The sequence below is a fragment of the Rhinoderma darwinii genome, chromosome 7 (genome assembly GCF_050947455.1).
Source record: "Rhinoderma darwinii isolate aRhiDar2 chromosome 7, aRhiDar2.hap1, whole genome shotgun sequence".
Lineage (NCBI taxonomy): Eukaryota > Metazoa > Chordata > Amphibia > Anura > Rhinodermatidae > Rhinoderma > Rhinoderma darwinii.
Window position 1 is genome coordinate 137401953 of NC_134693.1, and position 26226 is coordinate 137428178.

Genomic DNA, 26226 nt, shown 5'->3' on the forward strand with positions numbered 1-26226 from the left:
TCTGTATATAGAGCAGCTGTATCTAGTGCTGAGACCTGAATCCGTCAGATCAACGGAACTGACGGGTTCAGTGTTAGCGGGAGATGTTATCGATCACATCTAAGTTATGAACTGTCAGACACGTAGGACCCGCTGTCACTGAACCCGTCAGTCACTCTGATCTGACGGATTCAGGGATCAGTGCTAGATACAGCTGCTCTATATACAGGATACAAAGCAGCTGTATCTCAAAAAGGAAAAATAATTTTTAATAAAAAGTATTTAGAATTTCCTCCTCCAACTATAGCCAGTCATAAACACAAGTATAAGGCTATGTTCACACAGGACAGAAATGCTGCAAAAAAGTGCACAGTGTATTTGTCTCGGAAACCGCAGGGAATTCCGGACGAAAAACCTCACCAAATTGTGGAAAACAGCAGTTAAAAAAATAAATAGATTATACTTACCCCGTTCTCTGTACTAATGGCGACGCGTCCCGCTGTTGTCCGTGCAGCCCAGTCTCCTGGGATGACGTTTCATTCGATGTGACCGATGCATCTTGTGATTGGCTGCAGCAGTTACATGGGATGAAACGTCATCCCAGGAGGCCGGCCTGGATGGAGAAGTTTAGAGAACAGGGTATGTGTAAGCTTGTTTATTTCCGAATCGCAGTTTTTCCGCCACAAAAATCTCACCATCTGCTGTTTGTTGCGGGTTTTACCTCCCCATTGAATAAAATGGGGAAAAACTGCAGCAGGAAAGAAGCGATTTATGTAAATTTATGCTGCGGATTTAAAAAAAAACAAAACGCACCGCAGGTCAATTCATGAACGTTTTTTACAGCTGATTTTTTTACGCAGCGCGTGGATGAGATTTGTTTGAATCTCATCCACTTTGCAGCTTTTGCATTACGCTGTGGATTTTCCGCAATGAAACCCGGTGCGGAAAATCTGCAGTATTTACGCTACATGTGGACATATCCTAAGGCTGAATGCACACGTTGCGTATTTTGCTGCAGAAAATACGCAGCAAATCCGCAAGAAATTCGCCGCAAAAAAAAACACGCACCTGAAGGCTGTGTTTTTCGTTGCGTTTTTTAAGTTTCGCTGAGTTTCCATGCTGCGGGTTTTGCTCTGTATTTCTATAGAACTACAGGGATAGAATTCGCATGCGGAATGGACATCCTGCGGTTTTCGAAAATACGCACCGCGAGTATATGAGATTCCCTGGCATCTCATGGACTATGCTGGTACTGTAAAATACTGCAGTTTTGCTGCACGCAAAGCCGCACGTAACCCGCATCGTGTGCATTCAGCCTATGTCTAGCCTTCCACAGCGACTTTTGGACAGTCATGAGACCTCAACGTTTCCATTTGGGGTAAAAGTTCATAGGATATGCCATAAGTTTGATCCTTATGAAGAATAATGGTCTTCCGGTCAATGCAGCGGAGGTCACACTGCGGTGACTGCAGGAAGGAGCAGAATCAAGAGCGCAGACCGGGCAGGTTTGTGACTCTCCATTGTCTTCTATGGGAGATTTCTAAATGGCTGAGCTCCACATGAAACCAGAGGCACACAGGGGTGCTAAGAAGTCTATGGGTGCCCTATTATGGATGAGACCTTATGGAGAGTGGTGTATATAAGCAGCAGGTTCCCTCCTGCTCCTTGTGTATTTAACCCCTTCCCGACATTTGACGTATCCATATACCAAAGTCGGGTAGAGGAAGTATGGAACAGGCTCACGGAGTGAACCCGCTCCATACGAGTAACGAGCGATCCCGCTCGTTTAACTAGTTAAATACTGCGGTCTTTGTGCTTAATAGGAGCACAAAGATGGTGGAACTGGGGGCCTTTATTAGGCCCCCAGGCAGCCATTGCCACCCCGCGATTGCGTTGCGGGGGGCGCGATGAGCTGTTAGAGGGGGTCACCCCCTCTTTCTAACTATTTAAATGCTGCGGTCGCTATTGACATTCATCCAACGATCGCTGGTTGAAGTCCTCTAGGGGGACTAATAAAAAAAGTAAAAATTAGAAAAATAAAAAGGGTTTTTTTATTTAAAAAAAACACATAAATTTTAAAGTTCAATAAACCCCCCTTTTCCCATTTTCCCCCTGGAGCATAGTAAAAAAAATAAATAAACATAATTGGTATCGCCGCGTCCGTAAAAGTCTGAACTATTACAATATATCATTAATTAACCTGCACGGTAAACGCCGTAAAAAAAATAAAAAATTTAAACGCCAGAATCTCTATTTTTTGGTCACCTCATCTCCCACATAAAAATGAAATAAAAAGTGATCAAACCGTCGCATGTACCCCAAAATGGTTTAAAAAATGACAGCTTATCCCGCAAAAAATAAGCCCCCATACCACTTAATCGACGGAAAAATAAAAAAGTTATGGCTCTCGGAATTTGGCGACACAAAATAATTATTTTTTTCACTTAGGTTTTTAATTGTAAAATATAGAAAAAACGATATATATTTGGTATCGCCGTAATCGTATTGACCACAGAATAAAGTTAACATGTTGTTTTAATTGCGCTGTGAATTCTGTAAAAACAAAGCGCAAAAAACAATGGAGGAATCGCTGTTTTTTTCATTTTCTACCCCACAAATAATTTTTTTCCCCGTTTTCTAGTACATTATATGGCACAATAAATGGTGCTACGAAAAACTACAACTTGTCCCGCAAAAATCAAGCCCTCATAGTACTATATCGACGGAAAAAAAAAAAAAAAAGTTATGGCTTTTGGAAAGTGGGGAGGAAAAAACGAAAATGAAAATCTGAAAAATGGCTGCAGCAGGAAGGGGTTAAAGATCTCTTCTTGCTCTATTGCTATGTGCTGTGTTTTCTTCCTATCATAACCAATTATATTTGTAGCTGGGTTCAAGAAGTAGGAAGTTATATCATCTGTTTTTTTCCCCAACTATGGAACTATCATTTAGTCACAGGGTCACCCACAATTTTGTACAAATGCATAGCCCCTGCTCTTTCCTCCCCTGCCCCACTTTCTGTGGCTCCTCCTGTTAGCCTGTACACTGAATTCAATGCAGGTCCAGGTCTATAACAGCCTGGAAGTGAAAATCTAGAAATAGGATGTACATGCCATACATGCAGTATACCTGTTATATGGCTGGTAGATTGGGGGCCGCTGGGTTTACAAACTAAGAAGTTATATCATCCATTTTTTTCAATGATGGAGCGATCATTTAGTCACTGGGTCACCCAGACTTCATAGAAATGCACAGCCCCTGCTCTTACCTTCTCTTTTCAACTCTCTGTAGCTTTATACACTGAATTCAATCTATAGGAGCCTGGCAGTGAAAATAAAAAAAAAAAAATAAATCTACAAAAAGTTCCCCAAGCAAGGGCATACATACCATATAGGCAGTGCCGGTTATAGGGCGCTGTAACTTAGGATGGGGCTATCCTACTCCCCAATGGGGTGTGTAAACCTGCACTGGGCTCTTTAGTTATTTTGTAAGTTTTTGGTAATGATTGGGGAGACACCTATGTAACGAGCGCGATGTCGCCGTCCATAGTCTGGTTATCTCGGATTTATTTTGTGTAGCGATGACTGTAACAATCTGTGACAAATGGAACAAACACGATTAACAAACATCTTCTGTTTAAATTACAGTACGACAAATATAAAAAACCAACATGTCACGGGTCATTTAATAACGCACTGGTAGCAGAATGCTTCTTTCTGCGAGATGTAGAATATTACAGCTCATAATATACACCGAGGAGACTTCTCATAACCTGACGGAGGAGCCGGCGATTACCATGCGCAATGTTTTTGGAGAAAACTTGTTCTGTGATTGCTTCATAAAACACAAACCTTATTAGGATTCTGAGCTCGGCTCGTACATTATCAGAACCGGCTTCGTTTTGCTTTATTTTGGTAACTTTATAGCGAAACTTCGCTTTCGTGGAGATTCATAACATTGTCTTGTACGGTAAATGGGCCTTATGGGATATTTACAAAGCAATGGGCCAGTTTTAAATGTTTTATAGGGACCCTGTTCGACAGATAGACCCCCTCCAAATTAGAAAATGTTAAGATTCCCGTAGTAAAGCTAAACTAAGAGGTCAAATTGTGCCCACAAAATGCCCAAATGGATGTCCCAACTGGTGGTTGAAATGAAGAACATGGCATGGGTGGATGTAGGTCCATGGCCCTCTTTGCAATAATTAAGCGCCAAGAGGGTTCCCAGGACAAAAGGAGACCAATTTTAAAGCAGGAACTTTTTGAAAGACCTTAATGGCCTACTGGTGTCTGACGGGCCCAGAGGGCACAATAAAGGAGCAGCACATACAGGGTAGTTTTCATTTTCACATCCCAATTGTCACTAAGAGGACCAGTTTAGCATAGTTGGCAACAGTCCTAATTTTTAGGGGACTGTCCATCGAACCTGGACTGGAAATGCTTTTATGGAGTTTGCTTAAATTACGGGCATTTCTGGCCATTTATGGGCATCCTTAATGGCTAAAGCCCCAACTAAAAGAAACTATTCTTAGGTGCTATCCATACATACAGAATACACTTTTTGGAGGTTCCTTCTAAAGTAACCCAAAAATGTAATAGACCCCATCAGCAAGCGATCTACTAGGGGGGTGTCTATGCTGAACGTCATGGATGCCATCTTGGCTGGGACTTGGTATTGTGTCAGAATCTGGACTCGGTCCCGGTGGGCCAGTGCTACATTGTACAGTGGAGCGGTTTCTCAAAATTTCCCAATGGCTAGACGATCAATCTGGATCCTCCATGTCACCAGTGTTGAAATTTAGATTTGTAAGTCATCAATCTGCACGACTTCGTATTCTGAACATCATTGGCCAATGACAGGGAAGGACTAAGTACGGTCTGGGCCCCTGGGCAGTATAAGTCATGGGTCCCCTACTACCCACCGTAGTGATTATATACAGGAGCCCGGTTAAGGCATTGCATTTTGGCAGCATTTATCTTTTACATGCTTTTGTTTCTTTTTGCAGGACCTGTAATGGGTGCAGAATTTGACTGAAAGGGCTGGGGGTCCAATGGTCCGTCCACTAGTGAAAGACATCACTTAAAGCGTCTCTGTCACCACATTATAAGTGGCCTATATTATACATGATGTGATCGGCGCTGTAATGTAGAGAACAGTGGTCCTAGTAATAAAGAGGCTGTCACTACATTATAAGTTCCCTATATTGTACATGATGTGATCGGCGCTGTAATGTAGAGAACAGTGGTCCTAGTAATAAAGAGGCTGTCACTACATTATAAGTTCCCTATATTGTACATGATGTGATCGGCGCTGTAATGTAGAGAACAGTGGTCCTAGTAATAAAGAGGCTGTCACTACATTATAAGTTCCCTATATTGTACATGATGTGATCGGCGCTGTAATGTAGAGAACAGTGGTCCTAGTAATAAAGAGGCTGTCACTACATTATAAGTTCCCTATATTGTACATGATGTGATCGGCGCTGTAATGTAGTAGCAGTGGTTTTTATTTAGAAAAACGATCATTTTTGCCGGAGTTATGACCTATATTAGATTTATGCTAATGAGTTTCTCAATGTACAAGTGGGCGTGTTTTACTTTTTGGCCAAGTGGGCGTTGTACAGAGGAGTGTATGACGCTGACCAATCAGCGACCAATCAGCGTCATAAACTTCTCTCCATTCATTTACACAGCACATAGTGATGTGATCTTACTATATCACTATGTGCAGCCACATAAACACACTATAACATTACTGCAGTGTCCTGACAATGGATATACAGTGTCCTCCAGCCAGGACGTGTCTGATCCAAATCCCAATGTTTAAAATATTTTCGCTAAAAAAAACCTCTATGAAGAATTAGGTTAAAAAACAGAAAACACATTCATGGAAATCGATTATAATAAAATATTTCCATTCACAGATGGTAGAATGGGACACATCATTCCAGAAGGTCCTATAGATTACAGCATTACCATTTTTTTTTATCCATCAATTCAACACGCTGCCAGTTTATCCTGAGCCTGCAGGTTCATGAATAGAATGCAACAATTACAGTACAAACTGACATGTTATGATAGGAATCTGCAAAACAGACTTATTTGTAGGGTTGATGAAAAGCAGAGGGCAGGTCCAGGATCTGTACCGGAGATCTCAGATACAGCAGAAGAGAATACTAAAAGACTGCGCAAGATAAAGACTTATATTTCCGGGTCATTATTCCTTTAAAGCGGTTTTGCAAGATTACAAAAAAAAATAATAAATGTCTGCTTTCATCCAGAAATAGCGCCACTTCTGTGCATGGGTCGTGTCTGGTATTGCCGTTCAGCTCTATTGAAGTGAATGAGGCTGAGTTGCAATACCGCTCACAGCCTGTGGACAAGTGTGGCGCTGTTTTTGGAAGAAAGCAGCCAGGTTTTTTTCTAATTCTGTACAATCTCCTTTAATTATGACATGATACATGTCACCACAGACAGGTAAATGACGGCACCCCTCCAACCCCCCCGGACTCTGGATCAGTAAAACCTGTTTAACCCTGTGGGTGAATAAATCGCTCTGTTCTTTTACTACAAGACTGCATATTCTCCTTGTGATCCTCCTGTCATACTACAGATGTGCAACTTTTTTCTTTGGCATGACCTGCAATGACACGCTGAACCACAGGGAACCGGCCTAAGGCTGGGTTCACACGTGGCGGAATTTCACTTGAATTCCGCTGCGGACACTCCGCAGCATTAATCCGCAGCGGAGCCGTTTCTCCATTGACTTCCACTTTAATTTAGCAGTGTTCGTTTAGACGATGCGTAAAATTCCGCTGCGGAGCATAGGCTGCGGAGCGGAATTTGGTGTCCGCAGCATGCTCTGTCTGTTGCGGAGCAGTGGCGGACTCATGGCGGAATTTCTCCATTGACTTCAATGGAGATTCTAAATTCCGCAATGAAGTCCGCAGCTGTCATGCACATGTTATGTGTGCTGCGGATGCGTCTTGCTTTTTTGACATGACATTTCTTCATTCTGGCTGGACCTATGTATTTCTAGGTCTACAGCCAGACTGAGGAAGTCAATGGGGCTCCCGTAATTACGGGAGCGTTGCTAGGCGACGTCAGTAAATAGTCACTGTCCAGGGTGCTGAAAGAGTTAAGCGATTGGCAGTAACTGTTTCTGCACCCTGGACAGTGACTACCGATCACAATATACAGCAACCTGTAAAAAAAATAGAAGTTCATACTTACCGAGAACTCCCTGCTTCTGTCTCCAGTCCGGCTTCCCAGGATGACGTTTCAGTCTAAGTGACGGCTGCAGCCAATCACAGCTGCAGCGGTCACATGGACTGCCGCGTCATCCAGGGAGGTCGGGCTGGATGCCGAAAGAGGGACGCGTCACCAAGACAACGGCCGGTAAGTATGAAATTCGTTTATTTTCACTAGGGAAAGTGCTGTCCCTTCTCTCTATCCTGCACTGATAGGGAGAAGGGAAGCACTTTTCCCGCAGTCCGCAGCAGCTAGTCCGCATCAATTTACTGCACATTTTGGGCAGATCCGCAGCCGTAATCCGCAACCCGGATTAGGTGCGGCATTGATGCGGACAGTTGCGGAGGAAATCCGCCACGTGTGGTCATGCCCTAACAGGGTACCCTGCGAGCAAGAAGTCTCAATGTCCTCTGCATAATATATATATACACATACATACATACATACATATATATACATATCCCCCATGCCTGCCCGTGATATCCTGTCGGAGCGCAAAGATGAAATTCGGTGCTGAGAGCTATTTTCCAATTCATTGCAACTGTGTGAAACTCGTTTCTCAGCTTTAGTGATGGTGTCGCATGTAATTTGTTTAAAGAGGTCCCATCGCTGCCGTAAAAAATGTTGTTTATATATGTAGTATATGAATAATCCAACAAAACGGGGGATATAGGGAAACACAGCGCTCAACGAGACAAAGACTCTTCAAGAGAAAGATTCAGAGGATCTGGGACCTGGCAGTCGGTGCGGGGGGCGGGGGGTGGGGGGGGGGAGTAGTCAGATTTTTCTCATGTAGAGATATAGATGAAGAAAATGCATCTCTACCGGGAATTAATACAAACATCACATTCTCTACTATGAAAATCACTTTTGCCCGTGATGGAGGACGGAGCACAAAGGAAGGCGAAAATAAACGGGCGAGAAAATGAACGTAAGTATTCATGTCTGGTGTGTATGTTGGGTAATCAGGAGCGGTCCGAATATACCAGAACCAACCCCGAAAGTAGAATGACCGAAAACATACTACAATTCTTATCCTCCTACCTGTTCGGTTTGCTAGTTTTATCAATAGGGGGCAGTATTATAGTAGATATATTCTTGTATATAGGGGGCAGTATTATAGTAGTTATATTCTTGTATATAGGATGCAGTATTATAGTAGTTATATTCTTGTATATAGGGGGCAGTATTATAGTAGTTATATTCTTGTATATAGGGGGCAGTATTATAGTAGTTATATTCTTGTATATAGGGAGCTGTATTATAGTAGTTATATTCTTGCATATAGGGGCAGTATTATAGTAGTTATATTCTTGTATATAGGGGGCAGTATTATAGTAGTAATATTCTTGTATATAGGAGCAGTATTATAGTAGTTATATTCTTGTATATAGAAGCAGTATTATAGTAGTTATATTCTTGTATATAGGGGCAGTATTATAGTAGTTATATTCTTGTATATAGGGGCAGTATTATAGTAGTTATATTCTTGTATATAGGGGGCAGTATTATAGTAGTAATATTCTTGTATATAGGAGCAGTATTATAGTAGTTATATTCTTGTATATAGAAGCAGTATTATAGTAGTTATATTCTTGTATATAGGGGCAGTATTATAGTAGTTATATTCTTGTATATAGGGGCAGTATTGTAGTAATTATATTCTTGTATAGAGGGGCAGTATTATAGTAGTTATATTCTTGTATATAGGGGGCAGTATTATAGTAGTTATATACTTGTATATAGGGGCAGTATTATAGTAGTTATATTCTTGTATATAGGGGGCAGTATTATAGTAGTTATATTCTTGTATATAGGGGGCAGTATTATAGTAGTTATATTCTTGTATATAGAAGCAGTATTATAGTAATATTCTTGTATATATGGGCAGTATTATAGTAGTTATATTCTTGTATATAGGGACAGTATTATAGTAGTTATATTCTTGTATATAGGGACAGTATTATAGTAGTTATATTCTTGTATATAGGGACAGTATTATAGTAGTTATATTCTTGTATATAGGGGGCAGTATTATAGTAGTTATATTCTTGTATATAGGGGCAGTATTATAGTAGTTATATACTTGTATATAGGGGGCAGTATTATAGTAGATATATTCTTGTATATAGGGGGCAGTATTATAGTAGTTATATTCCTGTATATAGGGGGCAGTATTATAGTAGTTATATTCTTGTATATAGGGGCAGTGTTATAGTAGTTATATTCTTGTATATAGGAGCAGTATTATAGTAGTTATATTCCAGTATATAGGCGGTAGTATTATAGTAGTAATATTCTTGTATATAGGAGCAGTATTATAGTAGTTATATTCTTGTATATAGGAGCAGTATTATAGTAGTTATATTCCTGTATATAGGGGGTAGTATTATAGTAGTAATATTCTTGTATATAGGAGCAGTATTATAGTAGTTATTGTAAAGGATCTGCCAGGCACTACGTCTGGGTATACTCCCAGGATTAATCAGTCGACACCTGAGGCCAGACCTCTGAGACTGACACCGTCTCCCACCAATCAGGGTGGCAGGCTCAGGAGTGGGAGAGCCTATCGCGGCCTGGTCAGTCAGAGTTAGCTCCGCCCCCTGTCCATTTATACCTGCCGTTTTCTCTTCCTCCTTGCTTGTTATTCTTCTTGGATTCCTGTCCCCACTGCTGCCTTGCTCCAGCCTGCTTCTGCCGTGCTTCTGCCTTGCTTCAGTTCTGTTTATCCTGCGTTGCTCTGCCCCTGGCTTGCTTCTGCTCCGTGCTCCCGTTTGTATACTCCACTACATCCTGATCCTGACTGGCTCATTCACCGCTCCGTTTCCTCGCGGCGTTCCGTGGGCTACTGTATTCCCTTGCGTGTTCCCTGTTTGTACTCCCTTGCACTTAGACAGCGTAGGGACCGCCGCCAAGTTGTACCCCGTCGCCTAGGGTGGGTCGTTGCAAGTAGGCAGGGACAGGGCGGTAGGTAGATTAGGGCTCACTTGTTCCCTTCACCTCCTTCCTGCCATTACAGTTATATTCTTGTATATAGGGAGCAGTATTATAGTAGTTATATTCTTGTAAATAGGGGCAGTATTATAGTAGTTATAGTCTTGTATATAGGGGCAATATTATAGTAGTTATATACTTGTATATAGGGGGCAGTATTATAGTAGATATATTCTTGTATATAGGGGGCAGTATTATAGTAGTTATATTCCTGTATATAGGGGGCAGTATTATAGTAGTTATATTCTTGTATATAGGGGCAGTGTTATAGTAGTTATATTCTTGTATATAGGAGTAGTATTATAGTAGTTATATTCTTGTATATAGGGGGCAGTATTATAGTAGTTATATTCTTGTATATAGGGGCAGTATTATAGTAGTTATATTCTTGTATATAGGAGGCAGTATTATAGTAGTTATATTCTTGTATAAAGGGGCAGTATTATAGTAGTTATATTCTTGTATATAGGAGCAGTATTATAGTAGTTCTATTCTTGTATATAGGGGCAGTATTATAGTAGTTATATTCTTGTATATAGGGGCAGTATTATAGTAGTTATATTCTTGTATATAGGAGCAGTATTATAGTAGTTATATTCTTGTATGTAGGGGCAGTATTATAGTAGTTATATTCTTGGATATAGGAGCAGTATTATAGTAGGTATATTCTTGTATATAGGAGCAGTATTCTAGTAATTATATTCTTGTATATAGGGGGGCAGTATTATAGTAGTTATATTCTTGTATATAGGAGCAGTATTATTGTAGTTATATTCTTGTATATAGGGGCAGTATTATAGTAGTTATATTCTTGTATATAGGGAGCAGTATTATAGTAGTTATATTCTTGTATATAGGGGCAGTATTATAGTAGTTATATTCTTGTATATAGGAGCAGTATTATAGTAGTTATATTCTTGTATATAGGGGGCAGTATTATAGTAGTTATATTCTTGTACATAGGGGCAGTATTATAGTAGTTATATTCTTGTATATAGGGGTAGTATTATAGTAGTTATATTCTTGTATATAGGGGCAGTATTATAGTAGTTATATTCTTGTATATAGGGGCAGTATTATAGTAGTTATATTCTTGTACATAGGGGGCAGTATTATAGTAGATATAGACTTTTGTACATATAGAGCAGTATTATAGCATTTATATTTTTCTACATAGAAGGCAGTAGTTTGGTAAAAGTTAAATTCTTATTTATAGGGGGCAGTATGAAATAAAAAGGTATTCAGCTTCTTTTACAAGGGCAATAGATTAATGTTTTTTATAAAATAAAAATTTGCCAGAAATGTGCGCTCTTCTCTTCTCGACAGCTCATATATAGCACATTACTCATCAGGGGGCGGCAATGAGCCCAGAAAACAGCTCCTCCCAGTGCAAAACGATTGTGAACAGTGCGCTTTATCCTGAATAGTCAGATATTTTAAATATATCCTAGGAATGGTTATTGTATTATTAATGTTAATAGTAGTTTTAAATAAACAGCTTTTAAATATATTCATACTGTTGTAATTGTAATTTAGTAAAATGTATCCTATCTCCCTATAGGGTTCGCTGATGTAAATCTCCTTTAAGTAAATTGAATTATTTACCGTTTTCTGGTGACCGCAATTGGCTTGAACTTATTTCTGCTTATTGCTTCCTAAATTGAAAGTATCTTGCAAAAAGTTCCCCGTTATAGGGCCGAGTGCAGGAAGGATGTGATTACTTGTCTCTATATTCACAGTCCTGTAAAGTACCTGTATCAATATGTATCCTTACTCTACCTGTATAATAAATTGCAGCCTCTATTTCCGCTTGTTCTTCTTTTCTTCGGTGAAGTACTAAAGAAAGACAGTACATTTTCTGAGCGTACGAGGCGCAGATTTTCTTAGGGTCATAAAAGCAACATAGGGAATTATAAATGAAGCTTTACAAATACATTACCTTTCCTAGGCTTCAGTATAAAGATTCCTGGCACCTGTGAAGGTCAAGACAAGGTTAGAGGTGAGTAGAAAGGTAAGGAAGAAAGATAATTGGGTCTAAAGGGAAAAGATATTGCTTATAGTTTTCCTACAAAATTTGGGTTTTTGACATCTGCATTTTAGTTAATAAACCTCTTTAAACATGTATGGATTTCGTTTTAAGATTTGGATTGATCATTATGATAAATTATTGACATATTTGGGAGTTGTTATTGATGAACTCAATATGAGAATCTGGAAAAACTGTTGGTCACCAGTGGCCGGGAAATTTAACCACTTGACACTAGGGACTCGAGAATGAATCCACTAGAACCAAGGACCAGAGCATTAATCCACTAGTACCAAGGACCAGAGCATTAATCCACTAGAACCAAGGACCAGAGCATTAATCCACTAGAACCAAGGACCAGAGTATTAATCCACTAGAACCAAGGACCAGAGCATTAATCCACTAGAACCAAGGACCAGAGCATTAATCCACTAGAACCAAGGACCAGAGCATTAATCCACTAGAACCAAGGACCAGAGCATTAATCCACTACACATTAGAAACTAAACTAATGAACATTAGTGACTGGGGAATAAAACTACTGTCCACCAGGGACTCAAACATGAATTCTCTAGACCAGAGGATATTGGGAATAGCAGAGGTCAGTACCAGCTGGGAGCAGAAAGTCCAAATCCGTAAGCAAAGGGTAATCCAGAGACAAGCCCTAGTCCAGTTCCAAAAAGTCCAAATAGTAAAAGGTACAGGGTATAGTCAGAAGCTTGATCAAACACATGGAAACCAGGAAAATCACAAGCAAAGAACACAGAAGCAATCCAGGTTTGTGTACTCCACCCTTACACCTGATAGGAAGAAAGACACAGAGAGAAGAAATAGGCTGAACAACTAAAACCAGAACCGCCCAGAAGCTAGACTAGTAGTCATGGTAATCTTAAAAGGGACAGACGTTTCCTAAAAGGTATTATACAATTCAGAAAAATGATATATGTAAGGGAATAAAATTTAGTCAAGATTTTCCTTTCTTAGGTGGTTCCTGACACTCCTCACCTTCACCCTTTATTGGGTTTTTACATAATTCGAAAAATCAAACAGTGCCAGAGGGAAGTGTTGGATATTACAAGTTATGGAAAATCCTAAGTAGCTACAGGGATCCAGGTGATTTGGAAAGGACTGAACCCACTTCATAAATGGCTGTGATGAGGATCTTGACAAAAGGACCTAAATCAATTTTAAATTCCATCATTAACACATTTGAGTTGTTACCGGTCCCAGGTACAGAGATCTTCAATAAGGTCATAAATAAGCTCCTAGGATTGGTATAGGCCGTCGTTTCATTACAAATCTTTTTATTTTTAATTTTTGATGTGTATTAGATCTTTTTAAAGTTTAATTTTAATTGAGCTCGGGGTTTAATTTCCTTTTTTGTTCATTTTTGGAGGTGTTCTTTGTAGGGGGTCTTCACCGACCACTTCTGAAAGCTTCAGGAAAGCGTGGATGAGAACGCTGCTGGAATGAGGCGAGGCGTACAGGAGGCCGAGGTTCGGAACGCCAGCATCAAACATATGGGACTTGTTTGTGTGTTAATTAAATTTGTGAAGCGAGGCTTTGTTCTAGGAAATTAGGAGGTGGATCGGTGGGAGGTGGGTGTACGATATTTACCATATGCTAGGACTCCGGTGAAGCTGGATATTTATCCTCATTGCACTAAAATTTCCACCTGTATTGGGCAAGTGAGGGAAATGTGCTCAGAGTAGAGGCCGGGAAGTTGGTATCTCATTCAGTGCTCGATCCAGGGGAATTATAAGGGTAGGAGAAGAAAGTATTGCGAAAGAAGATTCACAATCCATATAAAGGTCATCACACCACAACATATCAGTGTTACCTCTCCCCGTTCCGGTGGCGGGTCCCTCCAGCCACCGCCCGTGTCAGGTTTCTTAACAGCCTACTCATCTCATAGGAAGCGGCGCCTGTTGACGTCAGGCCTATTTAAAGGGGAATCATTTTGCCATCCCTTGCCTACCAACTGAGGTATTTACTCTGTGTATTGTTCCTGACCTTGATTCGGACCTTGGCTTAATTATCGAATTTTGCTTCGGTCTCGCCCTTTGGATTTGTTGCCTGGTACCGGTTTTACTCCTGGTTCGGACCACTTCTGGTACATCCTCTGACTACGTCCTCATCTAGCTTTCCAGTTTGCTCTCCTGGCTCCATCCCTGACTACGCTACTGCTTCCCGAAGTGTTCCTGCCACCAACCGATGACTATTCTGGGAACCGCAACACAGAAATCTGATTAGTAAAGTCCATACCTCCTTGCGAAAAGTTAAAGGCGAAGAACATAGAGATTCCTTAGACTCGCCTCCTCAGTCTACCCAGTGCCAAGCCGATTGTGACTTAGAAGAAGGTCTACCTTCCCGCTGAGAAACGTAGCTATCGGATGATATTGTCCGCAGTGTCCCATGAAAACAAATAAGACAGTGATGTAGAGGATGAGATATTTTTACCTGGTTTTAGGTGGAGCATGGAAATGCCACTTTAATTGCACATTAAATGCTGACCATACCCACAACCCCATGCCACAAAAGGCTGACCAAATATTTTTGCCAGATATCAATCAGGAGTTGACCACCTTGAGTAATCATTAGGCCAACATGATTGGGACAACTTTTATCTAATGCCTATTGAAAGAATTGTATTGGCCAAAGTTCAGTATGACGGCTACACCTGACCACTATTGGCAAGGGGGTCCTCAGTTGTTTTAAGGTTTAATGGGCCATCTGACAGTATGGAAGGAGGAATCACATAAATACAGGATCCCAGGGTTTGTTTATTGTCTTTAATTATGAAGATATGTCCAGTTTAGAAAACCCGTTTTCATACACCCTATTAGAGAATTCTGAGTTAATAGAGGGGGTCCAGAATCCTCATCTTTATATGTATGGGTACTGTGTAACTCTTTATTTCTCCTGTGGTGGCGCTGCAGGGAAATTGTGCACTTTCTGCCAGGTTTCCCGAAAAATCAAACCCGATCACTGGAGGTCCCAGCAGGACGACACTTGGTGATCAATTTAATGTTAAGTGACCCTTCTAACAAGTAGGAATTGTCCACAACGGACAACCCCTTAAACGCATAGGAGCTGTATACACAAAACGGTAGGATATTTTTAATCAAGAATATTTACAAAGTTGCTTTTCTTTTTATAGTACATGCATGGGAGCAATAATAATAATAATAAAAAAAAATTATTGCAAAAGTATATATACTCTTGTGGAGCTGAATAGGTTAATTTAACAATGTAATATATATGTTTCAGGCAAGGGAAAAAAACATCAAAAAAAATCTAAATTCTGCTATAAATTCTGGACAACAATACGGTAATTTAGACTTTAATTGTAGGCGCTTGAAATAAAGACATCTCATAATCTCACTGACCCCCTAATACAGTGCGGCCTCTCACCTTACGCTTCTCCATACAGACGGATCATGTCTAGCGATGGGAATTTAGTCCCTAATTATCCTAACTCCTCTTCTCAAACCCGTTGCCAATTACTGAGGTTTTGTTGTTTTCGTCTTTTCATTAGCTAATCACTTCCTCTTGTTTTTGTAAGGCCTGTCATTGCCACCGAGCCTTATAATCCCCTATTCAGTACGTGGCGGTTAACCCATTTATTATGGGTAGGGTTTGGCACTGAGAAGTGAATCCAAGCAATGAAGGAAATGGCTCTCTGTATAATATCCTCCACAGTTCACACTTGCAGCGTCTGCTATTCTGCTGCATTGGAAAAACACAACTGACGCGTTTCGTGCCTCCATAAAAGTGAGAACAGGTGACAAAGGGGTTTTCTAAATTTCTGTAGATAAAGCTTGTCGAATGAAACGTTCTGCAGTTTCCGAATTTACTTCGTGTTTCAATTCCACACTATTTTCAATATCTCAGCTTGCGGTCAGTGAATGGAAAGATCATTGTTTACATTCAGAGGCTTAAAACTAGTACAGACCTAATATGTGACACAGTTTAGCATTTGTTACACTTGTATCCAGTTTGGACAATCCTCTGTAAGCTACATAGTCTGGACACCAGGCTGATAAATTGTAGCAGACTATCAGAACACGAGAGAGATTTGTGACGATGATGTGGTTAGCTCATAGAAGATGGTCTAAACGGGATATAATGGTGTTATACACATAGTGAGAAGTATTTAAACTCTCTCAGTCTCTGGATCTTAACAAGAAGAAGGTTTCTGTTTAATGACAGCAAGCAGAGATCTTAAAAAGGATGAGCAATTGAGACACAAAGTATATTAGGGCCTGTTCACATCACTGTTCGCAATAGCGGAGTCGACTGCGCTATTGATTCCATTGGAAAACCGGAAAACTGCCAGAATGGTGACGAACGGAAACCATTAGCGATGTTTCCGTCACCATTGATACTCATTTTCCGTTGCGGGTTTCACCCGACTGAAACCTCCGACGGAACGGAAAGCGAACGCTGATGTGAACAGGCCCTTAGAAAGTTACATAACTTTTCATTGTACAAAGAGTAATTGGTTGTCTCAACACGACTACGAATTTAAGAAGAATGCTGCTCTGATATCGCATTGGGGGGGATTGCGGCCCAGCCATAGATTTCGGCCTCATGCACATGACCGTAGCGTTTTTTACTGTCCGCATATACGGATCCATAGTCATCCACAAGTCATCCGCATATCTGGCACGCAGCCCGCAAATACGGTTCGTAATGCATCCGTGTTTGTGGATCCGCCAAAAAAAAAATTAAGGCTACAAATGTCACCAGCATGTCCCAACCACTTAAAAAGGTCACATGATCGCTCAGGAGCTATTTTCTTGGGGAATCCCCTGCCATTGCATAGCAGGGCTTCCGCAATTACGCACAGCTATGGAGGCACATCTGTAGCCATTTGCAATTTTGCACGCGCCCATTCACTGCTATGGGCGAGTCCGTGCCACAATCGCGGACAGGAATAAGACATGTTCTATATTTTGCGGATCATTCCTATGGCCCAGAAACACATCCGCAAATATACAGAAAGGCGTCTGTGGCCTATAAAAATGAACGGGTCCACAGATTATCTGTAATGACGGATCCGTAATTACAGATAAAAACTATGGTCGCGTGCATGGGGACCTCCCCTGCAGTGGCTCCAAATCAATGAGTCACTATGGAATGCATAGCGGGCCGAGTCCCCCAGATTATAGAAGGGGGTCCTGAGCAGGAGATCCCTCCGCTATGACTTCCATATGCACTAAAAGAGCGTACGGGGTGGCTCGTCCTTGTAATATTTGCCTCCAACCAATCCAGCATTCCCATAACCTATCATGTTGCTTGATGTGAGAGGAGTAAATATGGGAAGAGGGAAAAATGTATCCCATTGATTGTGTACCATGCACATTGTCACAACTATGGGGTATGTGGACCCACTAGGCCGCTCCGTCATAGCGGAGAAGCAGCCGGCCAAACAGTCAACGATAGTCTTTAGGACAAGAGTACCTGGATAGAAGATTTGGCAGACACTTGGCACAGATGACACTTGGCACAGATTACACCAGACTTTGCACTGGAACAAACACAATTACTGGATATGGGATACAGGAACCCAGGATACAACTAAGGGACCATTTGCAATAATAAACATGGGCAGACAACAACACTCAGACACAAGAAGAAGGGCAGAGTCCTTTTTATAGTCCAGAGTGCGTTGGGATTGTGTAGGGAACATTTTACATGGCCCTTTTAGGCCGGGGACGAGCGCGCGCGCACCCTAGAGGACACCGAGGAACAGTGCAGCCGTATGTGCTGGTAAGTATAACATGCCGGCAGTCAGCCAACACGGGCCCAACAAACATGAGGGCGTAACAAGTTATCACTGAGCCCCATAATAGGGCCCCACTTAATAGTAGACTGACATATCAGAATAAATAACTACTGCACAAAACGCGTCAGTTCTACCATTCCCATAATATATACTGTATACTCTGCATTCGTAACCAGGTATGAGTTCCTGTATATAGGAATCTGCAGATCCAGAACAACTTTTTTCTTCCATTTTTATGGAGACCGTCTGCTGCTTGGTACAATGTAGGGTAATAAAGTTGCTGGGAGTTTTTCGAACAATACACTTTCTCACATCTCAAGTGAATTTCATTATCTTTTTATTAATAAATCTAAAGACTCCTCTTGCTATAAAAATCTTTAACCCTTCCAGCCCCGGCTAGCGACAAAAGAAGAGTCAATTAAACCCCCAGCGGCCGTCTCTTAACTTTGCAACGTCCCTAAAATGAATTTCTGAAAGCTTTTCTGGTGAATTTACAGCCACGGTTTAATTAAAACACACTCCGGCTTTAATGACAAACAAGTGGAGGGGAATCTGTGCGTAATTAACTCGCTTTTTCCTCTGCTCAATGAAAACGATGCAGTAAAAACCAGGCCGGCCCTTGGCTCGTTTCCAAAGGTCAGCAGATGGAAGACGCGAAACGCGTTGAGAATTTTCTTTTTCTTTTTTTGCTTGACGACAATGGAGCGGTTCTACATAGTAAACAGAAATGTGTACATTGTAATAATTAATTTGCCCTGTTTGAGTCAGCTCCAAAATGGGGAAAAAGAAAGAAAAAAAAAAAGCCGGTAGTTTTAGCTTAACCTTTAAATCTTTCCATAGGAGGTTTCATAACCACTTTACAGGCAGAACAACATTGAGGCATTATGGAATTTACACTTTATTTATTGTACAGGTTTGATTAGGGGAGAAAGGTTATGGGTATTATAAGCATGACATGGTCTATTATTTGAAGTATTCTGTAAGAGTCTTAAAGAGCCCCCCCACATTATATTACTGTCATTATAGACCCTACAGGGGTGACCTTAGAGCTGTTCTAGGGTCCTAGAGGTCAATGACGTGGGATAATGGGTTATACTCACTGTTGCAACACATAGATGGGCCCAGTGGGTTTCCCTAAAAATTTTTATACCTTTTTGAAAATGGAGAAAAATTCCCTTCACCCACATTCTCAGTAAAATTCCAAGCACATCAAAGATCATGCCCTATTCTGTGAATCCCAACATGCATGGCTGCACATATATGCATGTTCACTATATATTTGGAGGCTTTCATAAACATGCTCACAACATACATGGACGCACTCAGCATGCTCACAACATACATGGACGCACTCTGCATGCTCACAACATACATGGACGTACTCCGCATGCTCACAACATACATGGACACACTCAGCATGCTCACAACATACATGGACGCACTCTGCATGCTCACAACATACATGGACGTACTCCGCATGCTCACAACATATATGGACGCACTCCGCATGCTCACAACATACATGGACGCACTCCGCATGCTCACAATATACATGGACGCACTCCGCATGCTCACAACATACATGGACGCACTTTGCATGCTCACAACATACATGAACCCACATTCTCACTACATAGTGATCATAGATCGCTCGGACATACGCACACATATAAACACAGAAATTAATGGCAGGAGCAGGCAGCAGCTCAGAGCATGGAGACAATGGACAGACACAAGATGCCTTCTTAAGACCATTCTCTAGCGGCTGAACACATCACGTGCTCCGAGGAGTTACAGAATTGGTGCATAGTAGGTGGCTACAAAACCCAGGGTGGAGGGTTCAGTGTGAGCAGCCTCATTTGCCGTATTATAAAAGTGTTCCTGCTTCAGATAGAACTGCCATTTTATGTATATGATGCTTATCCTTGATAACGTGACCTAGGCTGTGTACACCTTTGACATGGAAACAATTATTTTTATATATGTTAGTGGTGACTTTTAGTTAAAATAAAGTTGCACTAAGGCCTCATTTACATGAGCGTAATATACGCGCGTGCTTTTCACGCGTGTCGTACGCACCTATATTAGTCTATGGGGCAGTGTAGACGATGCGTGAATTTTGCGCAGCGCGAGTGCGTTGCGTAAAACTCACGACATGTTCTATAATCATGCGTTTTTCGCGCATCACGCACCCATTGAAGTCAATGGGTGCGTGAAAACCATGCATGCCGCACGGAAGCACTTCCGTGCAAACTGCGTGATTCGCGCAAGAGCTGTCAAAAGAATGAATGTAAACAGAAAAGCACCACATGCTTTTCTGTTTACAAACATCCAAACGGAGTGTCAAATTAGAGATGAGCGCACCGAACTTCACCGGGTTCGGCCGAACTCGTTTTGACCGAACCCGGCAAAAAATGTTCGGGTACGCGACGCCAGGAGACAGTCACTGTCCACGGTGCTGAAAGAGTTAAACTGGTTCAGCACCATGGACAGTGACTTCCGATCACAATATACATATACGTGTAAAAAAAACAAGAGGTTCTGACTTACCGATAACTCCCGGCTTCTTCCTCCAGTCCGACCTCCCGGGATGACAATTCAGTCCAAGTGACAGCTGCAGCCAATCACAGGCCAAGCACAGCCTGCAGCCAATCACAGGCTGCAGCGGTCTCATGGACTGCCGCGTCATCCTGGGAGGTGGGGCCGGATGACAAGAGAGGGACGCGTCACCAAGGCAACGGCCGGGAGACCGGACTGGAGGAAGCAGGAAGTTCATGGTAAGTATGAACGTCTTTTTTTGATTCACAGGTTGGTGTATATTGTGATCAGAACTCACTGTCGAGGGTGCTGAAAGAGTTACTGCCGATCAGTTAGCTCTTTCAGCACCTTGGACAGTGACGGGCGTCGACTAGCCTCATCTCTATGATGGCGGCTGCGCGAAAATCACGCAGCCGCGCATCATACACGGATGACACACGGAGCTGTCAAATGCCTTTTGCGCGCGCAAAACGCAGCGTTTTTTGCACGCGCAAAACGCACACGCTCGTGTAAATCAGGCCTAACTGTTATGCTGCAATCTTCATTCATTTTGAGACCACCTGATGTTGGAACATGCACCTAGCTTCAGCTGTTTCTGATGTGGATGTGTCCGTCCCAGTAATATTTGCTGAATGTGAGGTTGGTGTGTTCAGGATGCTGCTGCCTTCACTAGCTCTCATCTATCAGCACAGCTTTATTCCTGTACTGCTTTTCCCTTTCTTCAGCTCATACGGGGTTCTTCTCTCCCTGGTGCTGATAAACAGTGATGCTGAGGAATTTTTGATTTACCCCTCCCCCAGCAGATTGTCCGTGGGTCTCTTTTTCTCTACACTGGTAGTCTGTGTGCGTTACTCCTTATCTACACAGTTCAGCTTGTGTGATCTGCCCTCCGTAAAAACCTGAATACTTTCCCTCTCTCCACATTCTGATCTGCTGTGGACAACCTCCCCCTCCCTGCTGCCACCTCCAACACTAAGAAGGGAGAGGGACAGCAGAGAGCATATGATGTCAGCAGTGACCGTAAGGGTATGTTCACACAGGTAATTTTCAGCAGTTTCTCGGGCCGTAAACGGACGAAAAATCGAAAGCAGAACGCCTCCAAACATCTGCCCATTGATTTCAAATGGGAAAAAACGGCGTTCTGTTTCCACGGGGCATTTTTTTTACGTGGCTGTTTTTCAAAACGGCCACATAAAAAAAGCCAGAGAAAAAGAAGTGCATGTCACTTCTTGAGCCGTTTTTCATGGACTATAGAAAAACCAGAGTTGCTAAAAAAAAAAGTCTGAAAATCAGGAGGTGTTTTGCCTTGAAACCAGCTCCGTATTTTCAGACGTTTTTGATTTTGTGTGTGCACTTACCCGAACAGTTTGCGCTCGGATCTACGTCAGAAGCAGCAGGACAATCAGCAATGTACAGAAGTTACAAAGACTGTGTAACAGAAAATGTCAGTGCAAAAGTGCCCATAACCTTTAAATATACTCCAACTATTACATACAATTACACTGATGACCCCCTGTAGGATGATAGTTGTTTTTTCTTTTAGTTATGTCCCATAAGGTTCAGTTCACACGTGGCGCAAATGCTGCAGTTTTTCCGCAACGGAATTCGTTGCAGAAAATCCGCAGCAAATACAGTAGCTGCAAAGTGGATGAGATAAAACAAATTTCATCCACGCGCTGCGTAAATAGTGAATGGAAAAAACGCTCAGTAATGGACCTGTGATGCGGAATTTTATTTGACAGCAGGTCAATTGTATTTGCCTTATCGCTGCTTATTTGTTGCGGGTTTTCCCCATATAATTCAATGGAGCGATAAATCCCGCAACAAATAGCAGATGTTGCTTTTTTGTGCGGCGGGTTGAAAGAGATTCCGCGCAAAAAAACGCAACTCTGAATAAAAAAAAAACACTATACTTACCCAGGAGTCGGTTTCTTCCTCCAAGCCGGCCTCCTGGGATGTGGCTTCATCCCATGTGACCGCCGCTGCAGCCAATCACAGGCTGCAGCGGTCTCCTGGGATGAACATCAGGTGGGGGAGTATGGAGCGGGCTCGCGGGCTATGCCCACTCCATAGCACGAGCGTGTTTGCTGTGTGTTACAGCCGACACTCCCGGGTAACTAGCGGGATACCCGTCACTAGCGACCGCGGTATTTAAAATGACTAAAAATAGGGGGGCGACCGCCTGTAACTTTCCAACGGCCCCTCCAAGGCAAGATCGGGGGTTGCTATTGGTTGGCATGGCAGCCTGATGAATTCCCCCAGGTCTGCCATCTTTGTACCCCTATGAAGCCCTGCCTCTGGAGACGGTCAGTATCACGATATACTGCAATACATTAGTATTGCAGTATATCGTGCAAGCGATCCAGTGATCGTTTGTTCAAGTCTCCTAGGGGGACAAGTAAAAATAAATTAAAAAAAAAACAAAAAACAGTAAAACTATAAACAGTAAAACTATAAATAAAATAAATTAAAAAAATCGCCCTTTTCCCTCAAGCAAAAGTTAAAAAAAATTAAAATTAACATTACTGGTATCGATGCGTCGGTAAAAGTCTGAACTATTACAATAGACGATGAACGGTGTAAATAGAGAATTTAAAAACGTCACAATTGCTGTTTTGTGGTCACTTCATCTCCCGCAAAAAAATGAAATAAAGTGATCAAAAAGTCTCATGTACCTCAAAATGGTACCAATAGAAACTACAGTTTGCCCTGCAAAAAATAAGCCGTCATACCGCTAAATAGATGGAAAACGAAGAACTTTATGGCTCTCAGAATGTGGCGACAAAACGCAGATTTTATTTAAGAATTTGTTTTTTACTTTTGTAATACAAAAAAAACCAAAGACTATATATATTTGGTATTGCCGTAATCGTATTGACCCGCAGAATAAAGTTAACATGCCGGCAATATTGATGGAAAAGTAGAAAAAAATAATAATAAAAGTTACGGCTTTTGGAATGTGCGGGGGAGGAAAAAACTAAAGTGAAAATCCGAAAAATGGCTGTGGTGGGAAAGGGTTAAGAGACCAAATGAAAAATTGATGTTGTCAGTGGTTGAGCCAAGTAATATTATGGTGGTACAGAACCCCAAAATGTGGCGTCCATTCATGATATTCTGTACACGTCTGTCCTGGTCTACAATTACTTTGTATCACCAGGAAAATCTCAGAGACAATTGTAACGAGACGCCATCTTTAAAATTCCAGGAGGACCCAACACTCACAAAAAGGTCTCTGAGGAGTCAGACAAGTGGCACCAAAAAATGAGCATCCAAAGTGACTGGAGACCTTTACTCAGACTAATTGTTCTCCCATCTCCGGGGCTTTGAGGAGACAGGTCGCATGGCTCGGGACTTTCCTTGTAATTAAGGTCACGCTTCTCCCACTTCATCTGTTGTATCATTAAGAAATCGCAGAGGAACATCATGAGGAGACAAGTGCAGCTTAGAAATGGAGAACAGAAGAAAGGAAGATGGAGCAGGGTCATTGTCCTCCTTATCGCGGCATTATCTGGTACAGAGGCACGAAGGATGTTCCTTTTCTTCCTCTAATGAGGAGGTCGATGTCGGCTTTATAGGTTTTGAATGAAGACGATCCGTCGAAAAAGGGAAATGATGATCTTCAATGTGACAATCTCCGCTCCACCACCCGACGAATTGGCCAATGAAACTGATAATTGTGTTCTTGGTGTTTTTTTAGATGGACTCCCGATGGGATTTTACTCCTATTGTTGACTTTTCTCCCACTGTATCACCAGTCGAGAGTTCCAGCCGCTACCGTCCACCGTACTCTGCTCCACCTGTTTCTATCTACCAGTGTATATGTCTCACCAGTCCAGAGTGCCAACCACTACTATCCACCATACTCTGCTCCACCTGTTTCTATCTACCAGTGTATATGTCTCACCAGTCCAGAGTGCCAACCACTACTGACCACCATACTCTGGACTGGTGAGACACTGGAAGGTGGAGCAGAGGGCCAACCGCTACTGCCCACCATACTCTGCTCTACTTCTCTCTACCTACCAGTGTATATGTCCCCAGTCCAGAGTGCCAACCACTACTGACCACCATACTCTGCCCCACCTGTCTCTACCTACCAGTGTATATGTCTCACCCGTCCAGAGTTCCAGCCGCTACTGTCCACCATACTCTGCTCCACCTGTCCCTACCTACCAGTGTATATGTCTCACCAGTCCAGAGTGCCAACCACTACCGTCCACCATACTCTGCTCCACCTGTCTCTGCCTACCAGTGTATATGTCTCACCAGTCCAGAGTGCCAGCCGCTACTGTGAAGTAGAAAGCAGAAAAACGGACCAACGGCTCTGCAATTGAGGTCGGGAAATAAGGACCTTTAGACGGACATCACGGCAAATATTTTAATGACAAGGCTACGCGTTTCGACACCGGACTGGTGTCTTCATCAGGCCAACAAGGCACCATACTCTGCTCCACCTGTTTCTACCTACCAGTGTATATTCCTCACCAGTCCAAAGTGCCAGCCGCTACTGTCCGCCACATTCTGGTCCACCTGTCTCTACCTTCCAGCTGTCTATTCTCCATGTTGAGCCACATTCTAGCCCTGGGTAGGTTTTCCGGCTTATACACGATGGGATCCGATCTCGGACAGGGACGTGTTATGTGGCCTAAGGCTGATCTGTTATCTGCGTGGAATAAAACTCTCATCTTCCCCTGCTTTAATATTCCCTATAACTACTTTACCCTTCAGTAAATATATGCAATTAAATGAGGACTGAGCCGGCTTCACCTGTCAGACATCTCCCCGCCTGATAAATAAACATGCGCTCATATATATATATAGTAAGAATATATTCAGAGCTGAGCGCCTGCAGGTAAAACTCTCCATCTCACTTGCACGGATTCCGTTATAGGGTAAAGACTCACGTAGAGCAGATACCGCAGATTATCCACGGTGTAATACAGTAGCAGCAGAGTGGATGAGATTCCGAAAAAAACCACATAAATTGACCTGCGGTGCAGTATTTTATTCCGCAGCATGTCAGTTGTATTTTCGGAATCGCTGCTTTTCTGTTTGCGGGTAAAACTCGCAACAAATAGCTGATGTTGCAATTTTTGCAACGGAAAAGCTGCGATTCCGATGCAAAAATTTAAACTTAAAAAAAAAAACAAAAAAAAGATTGTACTTACCCAGAATTCTTTGCTCCTGCATCCAGACTGGCCTCCAGGGATGACATTTCATCCCATGTGACTGCTGCAGCCAATCACAGGCTTCAGCGGTCCCATGGGATGAAATGTCATCCTATGAGGCTGGGCAGCAGGACATCAGAGGGACGCGTCACCATATGTAAACGTTTTTTTGTTTTTTTTACCTGCTATTTTCCGCAGCGGACATTCCAGCTGAAAAACTGCACCTCAAATTGGTGCGTTTTTTCAGCCGGTGTTCCCTGCAGGCTCCTGGGCGGATACACTGTGCGCTTTTACGCAGCGCATCCGCCCTGTGTGAACACAGCTTTCTGGAAACAGATGTCTCGATGTACGCATGTAAAGGAATTCTCAGGTTTGTCTAATCGTACCATGATGAAAAAAATGTGGTACCTTTGTAACTTACTTTGTGATTTTATTTCTTGCCATTTTCAAGATCTCTGCTTGCTGTTCATGAAATTAGATCAT